The 17712-nt window shown below is 41.4% G+C and overlaps 1 protein-coding gene across 8 annotated transcripts in view; it reads right to left on the bottom strand.

Annotated features, from left to right (window-relative positions):
- The window catches only part of Mark3 (microtubule affinity regulating kinase 3), a 93586-nt gene that overhangs the window by 72843 nt on the left and 3031 nt on the right, over positions 1-17712 (bottom strand). The window lies entirely within an intron of this gene.

Genomic DNA, 17712 nt, shown 5'->3' with positions numbered 1-17712 from the left:
CCAAGTTTTAGGAGCATCTAGTGGAAGGAACAAAACATTAAGGCTTTCACTTGAATCCTAAAGGATTGAACCACATGATATAACTTGAAGAAAACAAGAAACTGTTATAAGAAACAGATCAAGTGTTTTAACTCAATCAGGTGCTCAGAGAGCTGAGTCAATTCCAATTTATGATTTTTCAAATTTACCACGTTACAGAAGCATTCATGGAGCACATCTAGCAGAAACCATACTTCAAATTCTGCATTGCAACAGTGTAACAATCTAAAAGCACCATTGGCTATGATGGAGAAATAACAACCAAGACTGTACAGTGCATAGTTCAGCCAGCCCTTTTTGGATATAGGTATTTAATTAAATTATCCAAGATGTACAACACTTTCTTATAAAATAGGTTTATTTTAGGTAATTTTTGCAACATTGAAGGCTAATTTAAGTATTCTGAGCACCTTAAGGTAGGCCAGTTGGATTAAGCTATAAAGTTTGGTAAGTTAAGGGTAATAATTAGGAAGGCATTTGCAGTAATGTTTACTACAATGTAACCCCACTGTCAGCTGATGAGCACCTGTATTTTAAAAAGGAGACTATCACATTAAAGAGAACTTATCTCTTTTTTTGTTTTGTTTTTGTTTTTGTAGACAGGGTTTCCCTGTGTAGCTTTTCGCCTTTCCTGGAACTCAATTTGGAGACCAGGCTGGCCTTGAACTCACAGAGATCTGCCTGGGTCTGCCTCCCGAGTGCTGGGATTAAAAGCGTGTGCCATCACCACCCGGTGAGAATTTAACTCTTAACAACTGCATCTGTATGTCTAATCCTTATCACAGCCTGTGAAGGAGCAGAATGTTAATGTCACCATACACTGATGACAATGAGGCCAAAAGCTAATTAGTGAGACACTAAAAAATTTTTATTACCATTTCTTGCTACATTCAATCAACATTTTCATTTTATGTATTAGTTTCATTTTAGAGCTTTTTGTTTTGTTTTGGTTTTTGGTCTTTACTTAAAAGAGCTACGGGGGATTTAGCTCAGTGGTAGAGCGCTTGCCTAGCAGGCCCTGGGTTCCCGCCGGTGGTAGTCTCAAAAAACCCCAAAAAAGAGCTACGCCAAAGGCTGGAAAAGTGGCACAGCGATTCAGAACAGCCTGTCATTCTTGCAGAGGATTCAGGTTTTATTCTCAGCACTCACATGTTGGCTCAAAACTGTCCATAACTCTAGTTCCAGGAGGTCTGATGCCCTCTTCTGGCCTCCAGACACCAGTCACACACCTGGTGCACAAACACATATGTAGGCAAAACTCTCAAACACATAAAATAAGTAAAACTAAAACAATTTTTTTAAAAAAGCTAAAATTTATAAATTACATTAGTTAGAAATATATGTATGTGGGGGCTGGAGAGGTAGCTCAGAGGCTAGGAGCACTGGCTGCTCTTCTAGAGGTCCTAAGTTCAATTCTCAGCAACCACATGGTGGCTCACAACCATCTATAGTGATATCTAGTACCTTCTTCTAGCCTGCAAGCATACATGCAGTCAGAACACTGTATATATAATAAATAATTAAACTTTAAAAAAAAAAAGAAATATGTGTATCTGTATGTATGTGTGTATGTGTATGTATGTGTGTGTGTATGTATATATGTATGTATGTTTTGTTTTAACATAACAAATATGGTCCCAAAATTATCGTGTACTTATATTTATGGGGCAGAGAACCAACCAGAAATTGACAGTCCTACTTTAATATCTCCCAAATAAGCCACCAGATTTGCAAGCTACAAGTCCTCTTAAAAGTTTTGTTCTGGGGCTGGAAAGATGGCTCAGAGGTTAAGAGCACTGACTGTTCTTCCAGAGGACCTGAGTTCAATTCCCAGCAACCACATGGTGGCTCACAACCATCTGTAATGATCCGGTGCCCTCATCTGGTGTGCAGACGTACATACAAACAGAACACTGTATACATAATAAATAAATAAATCTGGCTCTTTTGCCTGCATGAGTACCTGTGTATCGCATGAATACAGTGCCTGCCGGAGGAGGTCTGAGGAGTCCTAGAGTTCAGACAAGGGTATTGGATTCTCTAGAACTAGATTTACAGTGTCTTGAGGGCCATCAGGTAGGTGCTGTTCTTTAGAGCAGCAAGTGCTTTTAACCACTGAGCTATCTCTCCAGCCCCTGCATATGGTATTCCAATCATTCTGAATAGGACCTAGTCGTTGCCTTATAACACAATATACATACCATACATCTTGTCTAATCTTTAAAACAACAAGCCATATACTTAATTTATAGGGAAGGTTTTCCAAATGTTAAAAATAATATGTGACATTAAGTAGCTATCTTCTAAATTTTGCTCTTCAGAGACACAAAGTCAAATTTTACTTTTAAAAACATCTAGGGAGCCTGGTGTGGTGGTGCACACCTTTAATCCCAGCACTCAGGAGGCAGAGCAGGTGGATCTCTGTGAGTTCAAGGCTATCCTGGTCTAGAGAGTGAGTTCCAGGACAGCCAGGGCTGTTACACAGAGAAACTCTGTCTCGAAAAACCAAACATAAATAAATAAATAAATCTGAAAGAAGGGAAGGAAAGGAGGGAAGGAGGATGAGAAAGGAAGGGAAAAAAGGAAGGAAGAAAGAAAAACTATCAGCAAACCAGAATTAAAATGGACCTTCCTGGCCCAGCATAGTGGTACATGCTTTTAATGCCAGCACTTGAAAGGCAGAAGCAGGCAGATCTCTTGAGTTTGAAGCCAGCCTGGTCTACATAGTAAGTTCCAGGGCAACCAGTCAGGGCTATGTAGAGAGACTCTGTCTCAAAAACAAACAAACAAAAAGAATGGACCTTCCTTGATTTGATAAAAATCCCAGAATCCTACACCATATCTGGCTGACAGCCATGCTGCTCACTGTTCTCTTTGCAGTATACTAAGGAAACTTGTTTCTTTCCATTTCTCTCCGTGTCTCTGTCTCTCAGATACAGGGTCTCAGGTTGCAGGTTGGCTTCAAACTCACTATGTAACTGAAGAATGACTTTGAATTCCTGATCCTCCTGCCTCCATCTCCCAACAGCTATTCCAGCAAAAAAAATTACAGTTAATGGAGAAATTTCAGAACCTAACCTTTCTCTTCTCTTCTCTCCTCTTCTCTCTCCTCTCCTCTCTTCTCTCTTCTCTCCTCTCTCCTCTCTCCTCTCTCCTCTCTCCTCTCTCTCTCTCTCTCTCTCTCTCTCTCTCTCTCTCTCTCTCTCTCCATTTCCTCCTACCTCTCTGGATTCACTACTGAGCCCAGGTTGGTCACAAACTCCCAAGATCTTTGCCTCAAACTCCTGAGTGTTAGGAATACAGGCAGGTAGCACCACATATAACCAGAATCTTGTTTCTTTCTTCTTTTTATTTCTTTTTTGGGTTAAGTTATTTTCTGTTTTCACTGCATGTATAAATGTGCACCATGTGTGTGTGCCTGATGTCCACGGAAGTCAGAAAAAGGTATCAGATCCCCTGGAAGTTGAGTTATGAATGGTTGTGAACTACCAGGTCAGTAATGGGAACCAAATGTGGATGCTCTTAACCTATGAATCACCTCTCCAGTCCCAGAATAATTTCTTTTAAGAAATCAGAAAATCCTGTCCATTATACTCCTGATTTATGTATCTTTAATTCAAAATCTAAAATTAAATACTCAAAAGGTTTCTTCAGATTTCAGAAAACTTTTGACTTATCATTAAGGACATTAAGCAGGTAAAGTTTTTTCTAATTCAATCTAATTTATATCCAAATATTTCAGCATGTAATATATAATATTAAGATTATTTTTTAATATTGTCTTTGGAACTGAAGAGATAAAACACAGTATTGTACTTTGCTGTGCAAGCATGAGAACCTGAGTTCAAACCAAGAACCCACATATACACAACAGCCAAGCATTGGGTTCAATTTGTAATCCCAGTGTTAAGGAGACAGAAACCAAAGAACACCTCTGAGGTCACTGGCCAGACAGCCTAGGCTAATCAGCAAGCTCCAGGCCAGTGAGAGACCCTGTCCCACAAAAAGAAAGACTGGTGAGATGGCTCAGCAGGTAGATGTGTCTGCTGCCAAGCCTGATGGTATGAGTTTAATCCCTGGAATTCAGATGATAGGAGAGAACGGATTCCCTACAAATTGTCCTCTGCCCTCCACCTATATGCTGTGGCACACACATTCCCACAATAAACCAATTTTTAAAATATTGAAAGAAAAACAAAACAAGGTGGACAGCATTTGATGAGGCTCAAGGAAGGTTAACCTCTACAAACACCTACACACATACGAATACATAATCAAATAACAAGCATGCCCCTCCTGTAGTGGGTGGCCATTCCAGCCTTGGCCTGGAAGTTCCAAAACCCATTGAGGCTTCGGTAATGGTCACGCCTACAAGGCGGGGCTGAGAGAGGAGACTGAAAACCCAGGATCAAGAGGAGAGGCTTCTCTTGGTTCCAGGACCCTGAACGCTGGAGGTAGACCGAGCAGAGTTCTCCAGAGAACACTGTCAGACTGCGCCATACCTTTCCCAGACCCTGCAACCTACCCCTTCATTTGTAAGTTACCCCACAAAATAAACCTCCCTTTTAACTACATGGAGTGGCCTTAAGAGTTTCACCAATACCCTCCACACCTGCATACACATACACAAATAGTGTTGAAATTTGGGATTTGTTTCATATTTACACAACATCTTAATTTAAACCAGACACATTTCAAGTGCCCATGTAACTAAAGGCTAATAATGCGCCTCTAAGCATGCAAAGAACACAGTCACACTTTTGGTGAGATGGAGAAAATAAGGTGTCCTACAAGTGAAGGGATGGAGTCTGACTGACAAACAGCAGAGTGCTAGTTGAAAATGAAGATCACTTCAAGCCGAGTGTCAACCCAAGACAAGGCAAGACAGTTCAGAGACAACTGGGCAAGACTTCCCTGGCACAAACTGCATCATAGTCCAACTTCTCCAGATCATCATCAATCTTACTCTGTTATCACAGCCATCAATAGCACAATTATAGAGATGTAAACATGTAACCTACTTCTGGTTAAAGATTATGACCACATCTACCTCAAATGTCCAAAACGTTCATTTAAATGAAAGTAAATCAAAACCACCTAAGGAAAAATGAACAGATGACAATCCAACACCTGTGAAGTGGAGACAACCGGACCAGGGGTTCAAAGCCATCCTTAGCTACAAACTTCCAGGCCATCCTGGGGCTCAGACTTCATCAAAACAAACCAACAAAAGAATGGATGGAAAACCATACTTTCAGAAACTAGAAAAGGAAATATCTTTACTATTTAAAAATTTTATTTTTAAATTATGTATATATGAATACAGGTATGTGCAGGTATGAACAATAGTGCTCACGGAGTCCAAAGAGGATCCCCTGGAGCCGGTATCACAGCTGGTTGTAAGCCACTTGATATTGGGGCTGAATCTGAACTCAGGTCCTCTGATAGAGGAGTATGCACTCTTTACTCAGCTATCTCCTTAGCCCCAGAGAAAATATCTTTAATACATAAAAGATGAATTCCTAATCAGCTATAAAGATAATGGGGTAACTTAAGTTATACTATTTATCCCCACCCCTAAAGATTCAGGAGTTGGCAATATTTAGCACCTCTGGAAATGGGAGTGAAACAGGATGTGCCAGCTGTTAAATACGTACACTGGAGTCTCCTCTCAATCTAGCAAAACGAAACTAAAAGCAAGCAAAAAACTGGAAATTCTCTAGAAAGGGCAAAATAGGCACATGGGTGGCTGAGTAAAGAATTAAAATCACATGTGCCCAGGATTTCAAGATCAGCCTAGGAAATATATGACATACCATTTCACAAAAACCGAGAAAAGGCCAAGTAGAAGGTCTTATATGACTGGGAACACAAGGCACACGTGAAACAAGGATGAACTGAAAACAGCAAAGGAAGCTTTTTCCTCTTGTTCTCTTCACTGGCCTGGTCCCTTAGAACATGGGCAGCTAGGCTTACACCTATATTGGCATCTGTCTAGCCCAGAGATAAAAACAAAACATAGAGAACAAATAGCTCCCCAGAACACCCCTATAGGAGACCCACAGTTTACCAAACACATGCAAGTATTTTGCACAGGCCTCCAAATCATCATTACTGTTTCAATATGGACAGAAATATAAGCAAAATTCAAAGTAGCTCCCTGAAAAATGCACCACCAGACATCATATAGTACAACACACAGAATCTAAGGGACAGAGTATCAGTCTAGAATTTTATTTTATTTATTTTTTTAAAGATTTATTTATTTATTATGTATACAGCATGTATGCCTGCAGGCCAGAAGAGGGCACCAGATCTCATTACAGATGGTTGTGAGCCACCATGAGGATGCTGGGAATTGAACTCAGGACCTCTGGAAGAACAGTCAGTGCTCTTAACCTCTGAGCTATCTCTCCAGCCCCAGTCTAGAATTTTATATACAGTCAAATATCAATCAATTTTGAGGGTGTCAAGTACATACAGGAAAAATCATCATGGCATGCTATACAACTCAGCTGTGATAGGTCCAAATGCCCACAATATTGTGCAGACTAGACAGAGCTAACAATGACAACTGGTGTAACTAGAAAAGGCTAAGAGACAAACAAACAGATGGAAAAGAGGAAGTGGTAACCTTAATGGCAATGCCCTCAGCTTCCTTCTAGGAAATCAATAGCAAATGCCTCAAACTGGGTAGGGTACAGGACCAACCAAAACGAAGTCACATGTAAATAAGAAAACCTAATACTCTGTGAGTCCTTAGGTTTTAAGAATAAAGTAACAACCTAAAGTTGGCAGTGGTGATCAAATACCACCACCACCAGCAGCAGCAGCAGCAGCAGCAGCAGCAGCAGCAGCAGCAGCAGCAGCAGATTTCGTCATTCAGAGTTTATTGCTGGGGTTTGTTTAGATTTATTGTGTCTGTCTTTCCCATTTCTCCACCTCCTCCTCTGTGTTCACAGTCACAAGGTGTTGTCACTTTGATCTCTCTAGGCTGTTCATTATCAAACCAATTCAAACAATGGACAGTAGCTTTTGGTTTGCCATAACCTCCTAATCATGTCAGTCTGTCTCTATAAATAAAACGGTATTTGTTTTTTACTTATCTCGAGGCAGACTTTCACTATATAATCTAGACTGGTCTCAAGTTTACTATCCTTCTACCTCAGTCTCCCTCACTGCTAAGATCACTGGCATGCACCAACCATACTCAGTCAAAAGCTTTTTAGAACAAAACCTTTTTAAAAATTAAATTTAAAAAAAATTGGCAAGAAGTGGTGGCACACACCTTTAATCCCAGCACTTGGGAGGCAGAGGCCAGTGGATCTCTGAATTAGAGGCCAGCCTGGTCTACAGAGTGTGTCTCAGGACAGCCAGGGCTACACACAAAAAGCCCTGTCTGGTGGGGAGGGCATCTAAGCTAGGCATGGTCCCAGAACTAGGAAGGCAGAGGACTGTCAGAAATTCAAGGTCAACCTGGTCTACAATCAGGTGGCAGGCCAGCCAAGACATTATAGCAAACCTTATCATTAAAATAAAAAAAATATGTCCAGAAGAGATCATAACAGACCATATGGTTAATACATTGAATTTCCTGTATTAACGATAAATACAAATTTGTAGAAAATTTAATGATAATCAGATATTAAAATCCAATCAACTAAAAGATAGGTAAAGTCAGAAATGAAAGAGAAAGAGCAAGGAATATAGCTAAATGGTAGTGTTTGCCTAGAATGCACAAGGCCCTGGATTCTATCACAGCATTTTAAAAACATGGGGGCTGGTAACAAGGAAGGAAGAATGCAAGGTGGTGGAGGGGTGGGACCAAAAGATGTTGAGAGATGTTCATCATAACCCCCTTAATTTTCTCACAACCCTTCCAAAATGTTTAGAATTTCTTTTATGCAAAATCAACTAGGTGGTCATGGTAACAAAAGCCTTTAATCCCAGCACTCAAAGCAGAGTGCAGATCTCTGTGAAATGAAAGCCAACCTGGTCTACACAGTAAGTTCTAGAGCTACATAGTAAGACCCTGCCTAAAAAAAAAAAAAAAAAAGAATGAATGAATAAAAAGCAACTAGACAAGCATAAGCCTTGAGATTGTTAAAGTTCAAGACCAACTATTATAAACTTACTAAGTAAGTAATTCTTGGCAAGTCAGTAAGTCAGTTATATTTAAATTAAACTGACTTTATATAAACCTTTTAGGCAAATGACTTTCAATAAAGGGACCCAGAAAGATGCTGGAATTCAACTAGGGAGAAGGGAATTTTACTTCCATAGGGAACATTTGGCAATGGTGGAGATATTTTGAGGTTACACCTGAGGAGCTGCTACTAATACCTTGCACATAGAAGCCAGTGATACTAGAAACATCCTACAACGCACAGGACTGGGCTGGATGGCTCAGCTAGCAAAGGTGTTTGCTGTCGTGCATGACAAAGCTGAGATGGATCCCCAGCATTCACAGGTGGAGGAGAGAATCTAACTAGAGCAGGTTACCCTCTGACCTCCACTTGTCCACCACAGATTATGCACCAAGCCACCCAGTAAGTAAATGTAATAAGAAATGTGTAAGTAAAGCAAAGCCCTGCAGTCCAGCTTGGTGTAGTACACATGTTTGTGATCCTAGCACTGGAGGGGGGGGGGGGGACTTCAAGAGGCCTGCCTGGGCTCCATAGTGAGTCAAAAGCAAAACTAAAACAAGCTGAACAAACAAAAGCCCACAGCGCTCACAAGTATAACAACAAAAACTGTCTCAAAATAGCAACCATTCCAAGACGAAAAGGATCTCTACTTTTTATCAGCTGTAAGCCATTGTCCTTACCTCGTACAGAGAGACTGATGGTTCACCCAGAGCTCCTTCCTCTCCACTTTCCCTCCTGTTCAAGTCAATCTCTCAAACCCACTTCTCCACTTCTGCCATCACTGCGCTCATCTCTGCTAACAGCGCATCCTTAGCCCTCTTCTAATACAGCCCCTCCAGCTCCTCACACACCACAGAACAAGGCTCTAGCTGCCCCACCCCAAGACAGGGTTTCTCTATATCAACAGTCATGGCTGTCCTGGAACTCACTCTGTACACCAGGCCGGCCTCGAACTCACGGAGATCTGCCTGCCTCTGCCTCCTGAGTGCTGGGATTAAAGATGTGCACACACATCATTTTCACACATACCCCATCTTTGGATTTTTGAGATAGGGTCTCTCTCCACTATGTAACCTTAGCTAGTCTGGAATCCCTATGTAGACCAGGCCGTCCCCAAACTGAGAGATCCACCTGCCTCTGCCTCCCCAGTGCTGCTGGGGCTAAAGGTGTGCACCACAACATCCAGCAATAGCAATGTCTTCTCTTTATTCCTTTCATTAGGCTGTCCTTTCTGCTGCTCTTGCCCTTCCCTCCCCAAGGCTTCACTTCTGAACTCTACTTGATGAGCTCCAAGAAAGCAGGGTCACCTCAAGAGTCTAATTATCAGTCCACAGGTTTAAACACAGGCATCAAACTGCTAATAAACAAATGGTCGAGCAGACTTGCTTGGTTGGCAATTGTCAGTATAGGGGAACAGTTACTAAACAGTTACTAACAGTATATGGGAACATGTACTAAAGAGAAAAGGTGCTCACTTAGCACATGTGAGGCCCTAGGTTCAAATCTCAGCACGGCAAAATAAAGTAAATTAATAAATAATAATAGTAGCAATAATAAACCCAACTATTAAATCAATGGTTTTGGATTACTCAGTTTTTATACTCAAATACTTTATGCAGAAAAACTATAAAAGTTGTCTTCAGGTGGAATTAACATTTAAAGAGGGCCTATTGTCTGCAATGTGAAAACCCTTCACAGGCATATTTCTTTAATCACAACAGCAATGAGGGGTAGATGATGTTACCCCCCCCCCTTTTTCATAAATAAAGATTACAACTGAAGAGCTGCTTAAGTCTTTAACAGCAAACTTTTCTTGCACAGTGGCTCCCATTTGCTCCACACATTCTCCACTCAGCCTTTCCCTCAGTCACAGCTTCAGAGGGCCTCTTCCTCCTTCCTCCGTAAGTGCAGACTCCTTCAATCATGCCACCTTTAAGAAATCAGTCTGGCTGGGCAGGGGTGGCACATGCCTCTAATCCCAACACTCAGGAGGTAGAGGCAGGTGAATCCCTGAGTTTGACACCAGCTTGATCCAGGATGGCCAGGGGTACACAGAGAAACCCTGTCCCAAATGAACAAACAAAACAACAAAAACCCCAAACCAAGAAAGGAATCAGTCTGTGCTGGCATAGTGACACATCTTTGATACCAGCCAGCACTTAAGAGGCAGAAGCAGGATCTCTATGAGTTCAAAGCCAGCCTAGTCTATGAAGTGAGTTCCAGGATAGCCAAGCTACACAGTAAAACCCTGTCTCAAAACAAAACAAAACACAAAACCAAACCAAAAAAGAAAAGAAATCATTCTGAAGGGAATGTGAGGGTCTGGCTCAATACTTGCCTACCATGTCTTACCAGCACCACACACAGGAAGTAGTGTGAGGCTTTAACAAAAGAGAAAGAAGGTAATCTCATAGGAGTGAAATCCAGAAGGCACAGGGGCAGAGGTGTGGTGAGCCTTAAATACACTATCAATGATGACTAATTTTTATGTATTTATTGTGTCGGGCTTACCCAATTTATTCATCTCATTATATCTTAGTAATTCAACAGATATTTGCTTATTGGTTATCTATAATAAATAAATGACTTCCCCCTAGATATTTATAATAATATTAGTAAGCAAAGCAATCCTGCTCTCAAAGAGTTTTAGTATAGCATGGGAAACACACAAAGCACAATGATTATAAGAAATACTTAAATTATATAGTATGTTAGAGAGCAAAGATTTGGCCAGGCAGTGGTGGCACACCCCTTTAGTACCAGTACGCAGTAGGCAGAGGCGGAAGGATCTCTGCCAGCCTGGTCTACAAAGAGAGTTCCAGGACAGCTAGGGCTACACAGAGAAACCCTGTCTCGAAAAAAAAGAAAAAGAAAAAAAGAAAGAAAAGACTTGGTGAGGAAAAAAAATAGATGAAGGCTGGAAGACTGGAAGGGGTGCTCAGAACAAGTCTCACCAAGGGGACCTTTGAGCAAGATGAAAAAGTAGCATTATTATATGGCAGTGGTTCTTTTTCTTTTTTCTTTTTTGTCAGAGCTGAGGACCAAACCCAGGGCCTTAGGCAAGCGCTTTACCACTGAGCTAAATCCCCAACTCCAAGGCAGTGGTTCTTAATCTGTGGGTTGTGACCCCTTTGCAAGTTCAACATCCCTTTCACAGGGGTGGCTTAAGACCATCAGAAAACACACACATTACAGCCAGGCAGCAGTGGCACACACCTTTAATCCCAGCACTCGGGAAACAGAGCCAGGTGGATCTCTGTGAGTTTGAGACCAGCCTGGGCTACAGAGCGAGATCTAGGACAGACACCAAAACTAAATGGAGAAATCCTGTCTCGAAAAACAAAAACAAAACTAAACTAAACTAAATTAATAAAAATGGAAAAAGAAACTGGATACATTACCATAATACGTAAAAGATGCTTTATCATTTGAGTCTCTTCACTTCTAGAAGGCAACCTTCTTCCGATGACTGACTAAGTCTACTCTCCCAGTAAAGCTATCAGTACCACAACAGACCTGGAATAGGTAAGGGCTGGATAAGAGGGGAAGAGTTGGGGACAAAATGTAAAAAGAACACCAAACAGCCTCCAAGGCCTCCTACAGCAACACGCTTGCCCAACTTAACTAACTCTTCTTGGCAAGTCCTAGAGCAAAAGGCAAATAAGAAATGGTTCTAAGTCTCCTCCTTTCTAGGGTTCTCATTCTAGAATGTATTCCTGTAGACAGCATAGTCATAAAATACTGACCACATATGAAGTGGTTAGACAGAATCCTGTGATCACAATCTTTGAACTCACACAAATTTCACATTAAATGCTACCAAGTTGATAACACAAACCCCACAATATTTAGGCTCCACCCAGAAGCAACTACCTATTAACAAGAAATACAGACAAAATATCTCCTGGTTTGAGCCTCAAGATTAACCATGGCTGAGCAGTTTAGGTGATTAGAGAGTAGTATTGGAGCCAGGCATAGTGGCACACGCCTTTAATCCCAGCACTTGGGAGGCAGAGCCAGGCGGATCTCTGTGATTTTGAGGCCCACCTGGGCTACAGAGTGAGTTCAAGGAAAGGCGCAAAGCTACCCAGCTACCTTCCTTTCCTTCTGGAAGGAAAACACCACCACCAACAACCAAAAACAAAACAAAACAAAAAACAAACCCTGAGATAATTAACTCAAGAGAAAAGTTGAATTTAGCTCACAGTTTCAGCTATTCCAGAAGGCAATGGTTTAGCTGGCAGGGCAAAACTGTTCACCTCATGAGCTAGGAAAAGAGATTCAGGAAAGGGAATACTCCAATGATATAAGGATTTCCTCATTTTTCCACAAGGGGAATGAGGTTTTAACAAATAGGCCTGTGGGTGACATCAATATTCAAAATGTCACACACAGTCCAAAACAGAAAGCTCTATTTTTCCTCTTTGACCAGGAAAGTCGTCCTGAGTCAATGTCTGCTCTTCCTAATCCTATAGGAAGGCACATATGGGTCAGTAGATCAGATATAAGCATATTCTTGGCCAGTGTATCAACTCCAAGAAAAAACAAGAGAACACACAGAGAGAGATAGAGAATAGAAAGTATCTCACACTGCAGCCCAGGCTGGCCTCAAACTATGCAGCCTAGGTTGTTCCGAAATGTGGGACAAACACTTGTTTCAGCACCTCAAATGCTTCAAGCGTAACCTTTTTATGTTTGCTTTTTCAAAGATGTATTCTATGTGTGTGGATGTTCTGCTTGCCCATATGTCTGAGCACCACGTATGTCTGGTGACTTTAGAGGCCAGAAGAAGGCATCAGATCCCCCAACTGGAGTTAGACAGTTGTGAACCACCATGTAGGTGCTGGGAACTGAACCCAGTCCTCTGCAAAAGCAGTAAGTGCCCTTAACCACCAAGCTATCTCCTTTAAGTGTGTTCTTTAATTTCTGTCAAACAAACATGAAAGCATCCCAGGTAGATTTTTTTTTTCCATTCAAACTTAATTTGAAATTCCAAATAGATGTGCCACAAACCAGGAAGGTTTACACTCCGTGGCTCTTACTTCTAGCCTGGAAACAAGCTCTAAAGCTGAATTTGGTTGTATTTTCGAATGATAAAATTCAGAACCTTTTTTAAAAAAGATTTATTTATTTTTATAGATAAGTGTTTTGTCTGTCTGTTATGGATAATTGTGAGCTAGTGTGGGCACTGATAATTGAACCCAGGTCCTCTGTTAGAGTAACAAGTGCTCTTAATCAGAGCCATCCTTCAGCTCTCTCTCTCTCTCTGTATATGTGTTTGTATGTGTGTATGTTTAACTTTGGGGCAAGATGTCACTAAGTTGCCCAGGCTGACCTCCAACTGACTGGCCAACATACAATTCTGCCTCCCCAGTTGATGGTATTGCAAGCATGTACTATCACGTCTAGCTCACACTACATAGTCTTACATTGTTTTATGTGTGTATGTGTTTTGCCTGCATGTATGTGTGTGTACCACATATACACTCAGTGCCCAAGGTGATCCAAGGGTGTTGGATCTCCTGGAACTGGAGTTACAGCTGTTTTTAAGATACCATGTGGCTGATGCAAATTGAACCTGGGTCTCTGAAAGAGCAGCCAGTGTTCTTACTCACTGAGGCATCTCTCCAGCACTACATACTACATATTTAAATAAGATACTATAGCCGGGCGTTGGTGGCACACGCCTTTAATCCCAGCACTCGGGAGGCAGAGGTAGGTGAATCTCTGTGAGTTCGAAGCCAACCTGGTCTACAAAGCTAGTTCCAGGAAAGGCGCAAAGCTACACAGAGAAACCCTGTCTTGAAAAAAAAAAAAAGATACTATGTAAACTAATTTGTACCTTTGCCTGAGTTTAGTGAATTAAGAACAAGTAGTAACTATCCCTATTTTCTAGGGCCACCTCTTCTTTTGTTTGTTTTTGCTTTTCAAGACAGGGTTTCTCTATGTAACAGCCCGGGCTGTCCTGGAACTTACTTAGTAGACCAGGTTGGCCTCAAACTCCGAGATCCTCCTGCCTCTGCTTCCCAAGTGCTGGGATTAAAGGCATGCACCATCACATCCAGCCTGCACACCTTCTAAAGTTAAGAATTGAAAACTCAGAGTAGTTGGGCAGTAGTGGTGCACACCTTTAATCCCAGAACTCGGGAGGCAGAGCCAGGCCAACCATTGTGAGTTCCAGGACAGCCTGGGCTACAGAGTGTGTTCCAGGACAGGCTCCAAAGCTACACAGAGAAACCTTGTCTCGAAAAATAAATAAAAAATAAAAAAACCTCATAGAGCGTTTGAGGCCAGTCAATTTAAGTAGGCAGTTCCAGGCCATCCAAGGCTACACGGTGGAACCCTGTCTCAAAAACAAAACAAAACAACTCATAGAATTAAAAAAAACCATTACATCTAGTTAAAAAAAAAAAAATCTTTTAAAAACCTGGACAATCAAAAGGTAGCGTAGTTGGGTTGGGGATTTAGCTCAGTGGTAGAGCGCTTGCCTAGCAAGCACAAGGCCCTGGGTTCAATCCTCAGCTCAAAAAAAAAAAAGAGAAAAAAAAAAAAAAAAAGGTAGCGTAGTTCGTAAGCTGAACACTAAGGCAGTGATTTCTGAAGTGTGATCCCTGGGTGTGCCGCATCATTGTCTTGGAACCTGGTAGGAATGCAGCCAGGTTTGAGGTGAGAACCGGAGATGAGCATGTCAGCAACAGCAATCCTCTAAGTATGCTTGCCAGGTTAGACAGTACAGACTAGTTCTACAAAGCCCTGAGTACTCTGTTCTGCTGGACAAGCAGGTCCTCAACAAGAACAATCTGGTTCCCAGGCATTCAGGACACCTCTACAGCACAGCTTCATTTAGTATCACCCAATCAATAGCTGGCTAGACAACACCACCATTAGTTTATTTCACAGAAAGTCAGAGTTTCTTAAAAGCTAGGATGCATCAGTCCACGCTACACTAACTTCTAAACACCCAATGTAGCTGGGTGTGGTAGTACACACCTTTAGTCTGAGCAGCTTGGGGGGTAGGGGCAGGAATATATCTGTGAGTTTGAGGCCAGTCTGATCTATATAGAGGATTCCAGGACAGCAGGGGTTCTCAACCTTCCTAACTCTGAGCCCCTTTAATACAGTTTCTCATGTGGTGGTGACCCCAACCATAAAATTATATTCGTTGCTACTTCATAACTGTAATTTTGCTACTGTTATGAATCATAATAAATAGTTTCAGAGTCAGAGGTTTGTCAAAGGGGTTGAGACCCACAGGTTGAGGACCACTGCCAAAGAGACATAAAACAGTAAGTAAATGATGTACATATCTGGGACTGTTAATTAGCCAACTCCTCCAGTTCTCTAGGAAATAATCCAGGTTTACAAACTGTCATATGCTTTGAAATCTAAGTGAAAAATGCATTTCTAATTCTGTCAAATATAAAACAGAGCTTACTAGTGGATCTCTATGCAACTCAACTATAAAACAGAATATAAGGCCAGGTGGTGGTGGCACACGCCTTTAATCCCAACACTCGGGAGGCAGAGGCATGCGGATCTCTGTGAGTTTGAGGCCAGCCTGGACTACCAAGTGAGTACCAGGAAAAGGTGCAAAGCTACACAGAGAAACCATGTCTTGAAAAAAAAAAACACAAACAAAAACAAACAACAGAATATAAAAGGTAAACTTTCTTTTATCTTTAAAAAGCATTCTACTTTTGGGCTGGAGAGATGGCTGAATCAGTAAGAGATCTTACAGACCCAGGCTGAGTTCCCAGTACCCACACTGGGTGATTCACAACCACCTGAAATTCCAGTTCTAGGAGGCTGGACACACCATCTTCTGGCCCCAAATATTTAGTTTTTCTGAACTATGATGAACTTTTATATTCCTATCCATAAAGGCAAATAGTAACGTGAAAATCAAACACATGAGAGAACAGAATAGTGCATAAAGAGAGAAAAAAATTATTGTTGCAAATTACATTTATTTATATTTACACTACAGATAAAAGTCAGAGCTCTCTTTGTTTTTGTTTTTCGAGACAGGGTTTCTCTGTGTAGCTTTGTGCCTTTCCTAGAAAAGTCAGAGCTTCTTAAAAGCTAGGATGCATCGGTCCACAAATTTAATCACAGCACTCAGGAGGCAGAGACAAGTGGGTCTCTGTGAGATGAAGCCAGCTTGGTCTACATAGGTAGTTCCAGGCCAGCCAGTTATATGGTGAGATATATACTATCTCAAAAGGAAGCCCACCCCCCACAAAAGGCTAGGCAAGCACTCTAATCTTATACTTGATTTAATGAACAACATTCTTAACATAAATGAATATAATCATTTAAAACTTAAAATGCCTAGGCTAAGTAAAATGTCTTTTTACACACACACACTCACACAGAGCAAAGCTGCTCTAGTCATAATAACCAATGACCATCATCTGGTAAAAGAATTAAAAAAAAAAAAAAATCATGGTACATCTGATGAAATACTAATTAGAAAAAAAAAAAGGAAAGGAACTATTAATATACTTGAAAACACAAATCTGAAAAGCATTATGCACCCAGACAACGGTGGTGCATGCCTTTAATCCTGGCACTTGGAGGCAGAGGCAGGCAAATCACTGAGTTTCGAGTTCCAGGAAGGCCAGGGCTATACAGAGAAGCCCTGTCTTTAAAAACCAAAATAATAATAATAATAATAATAATAATAATAATAATAATAAATTTTAAAATGGCTAGGCAGTGGTGGTACACAACTTGGATCCCAGCACTCAGAGAAGCAGGGGCAGGCGGATCTCTGAGTTTGAGGCCAGCCTGGTCTATAGAGTTGAGTTCCAGGCCAGCCCGGGTTACACAAAGAAACCCTGTCTCGGAAAAACAAAAACAAGAAGCAAATAAATAAACAAACAAAAAACATTATGCATAGCCAGGGATACTTAAGTCAACTCTGTCTCGGAAAGAAAGGAGGCAGGCCCACACGGCATTATGTTACATGGATGAAGCTACCCACAGCAATAATCACAGCAGTAAGGAGGCTGAAGCAGAAGATGAGTTTGAGGCCAACGTCAGCTACACTAGGAGACTGTCTCAGTTTTTTTTTTAAAGTTATACATTTTATAGTCCCACTTACGAAAAGGTCAAACTACAGGGACAGAAACAATAGCAGTGTTTGCCAAGGGCCTGGAGAGGCTATCAGGGGCCACAGGAGACCTTTTCAGGAGATGGAAGTGTTCTGGACCTTGACTGTGGTGGTGTCTACGTGACTGCTCATCAATGTCCACCTCCAAAGTGTTGGTGTTGTATCCACAACCCTGACTAACAGAAGAGCTTTTCAACAGACAGAGATGTCTCTTTCACTGCTGTACCTTCATGCACCAGGAAAAGTCTAACTTAAGTTGTGTAGTAATGACAGGTAAGGGTAATGACAGCTATGCTAAAAGTGAACATCAGATGAGACAGTGACACAGGCCCAAAACTATGGCTGACACACAGCTATTTCCATATCAGGCCTATGCAAGAACTACAAGAGAACATGGCAAGGTGAGTTAGT

Source organism: Onychomys torridus, chromosome 14 (assembly GCF_903995425.1).
Source record: "Onychomys torridus chromosome 14, mOncTor1.1, whole genome shotgun sequence".
Classification (NCBI taxonomy): Eukaryota; Metazoa; Chordata; class Mammalia; order Rodentia; family Cricetidae; genus Onychomys; species Onychomys torridus.
This window is presented reverse-complemented; position numbering and strand designations above follow the sequence as displayed.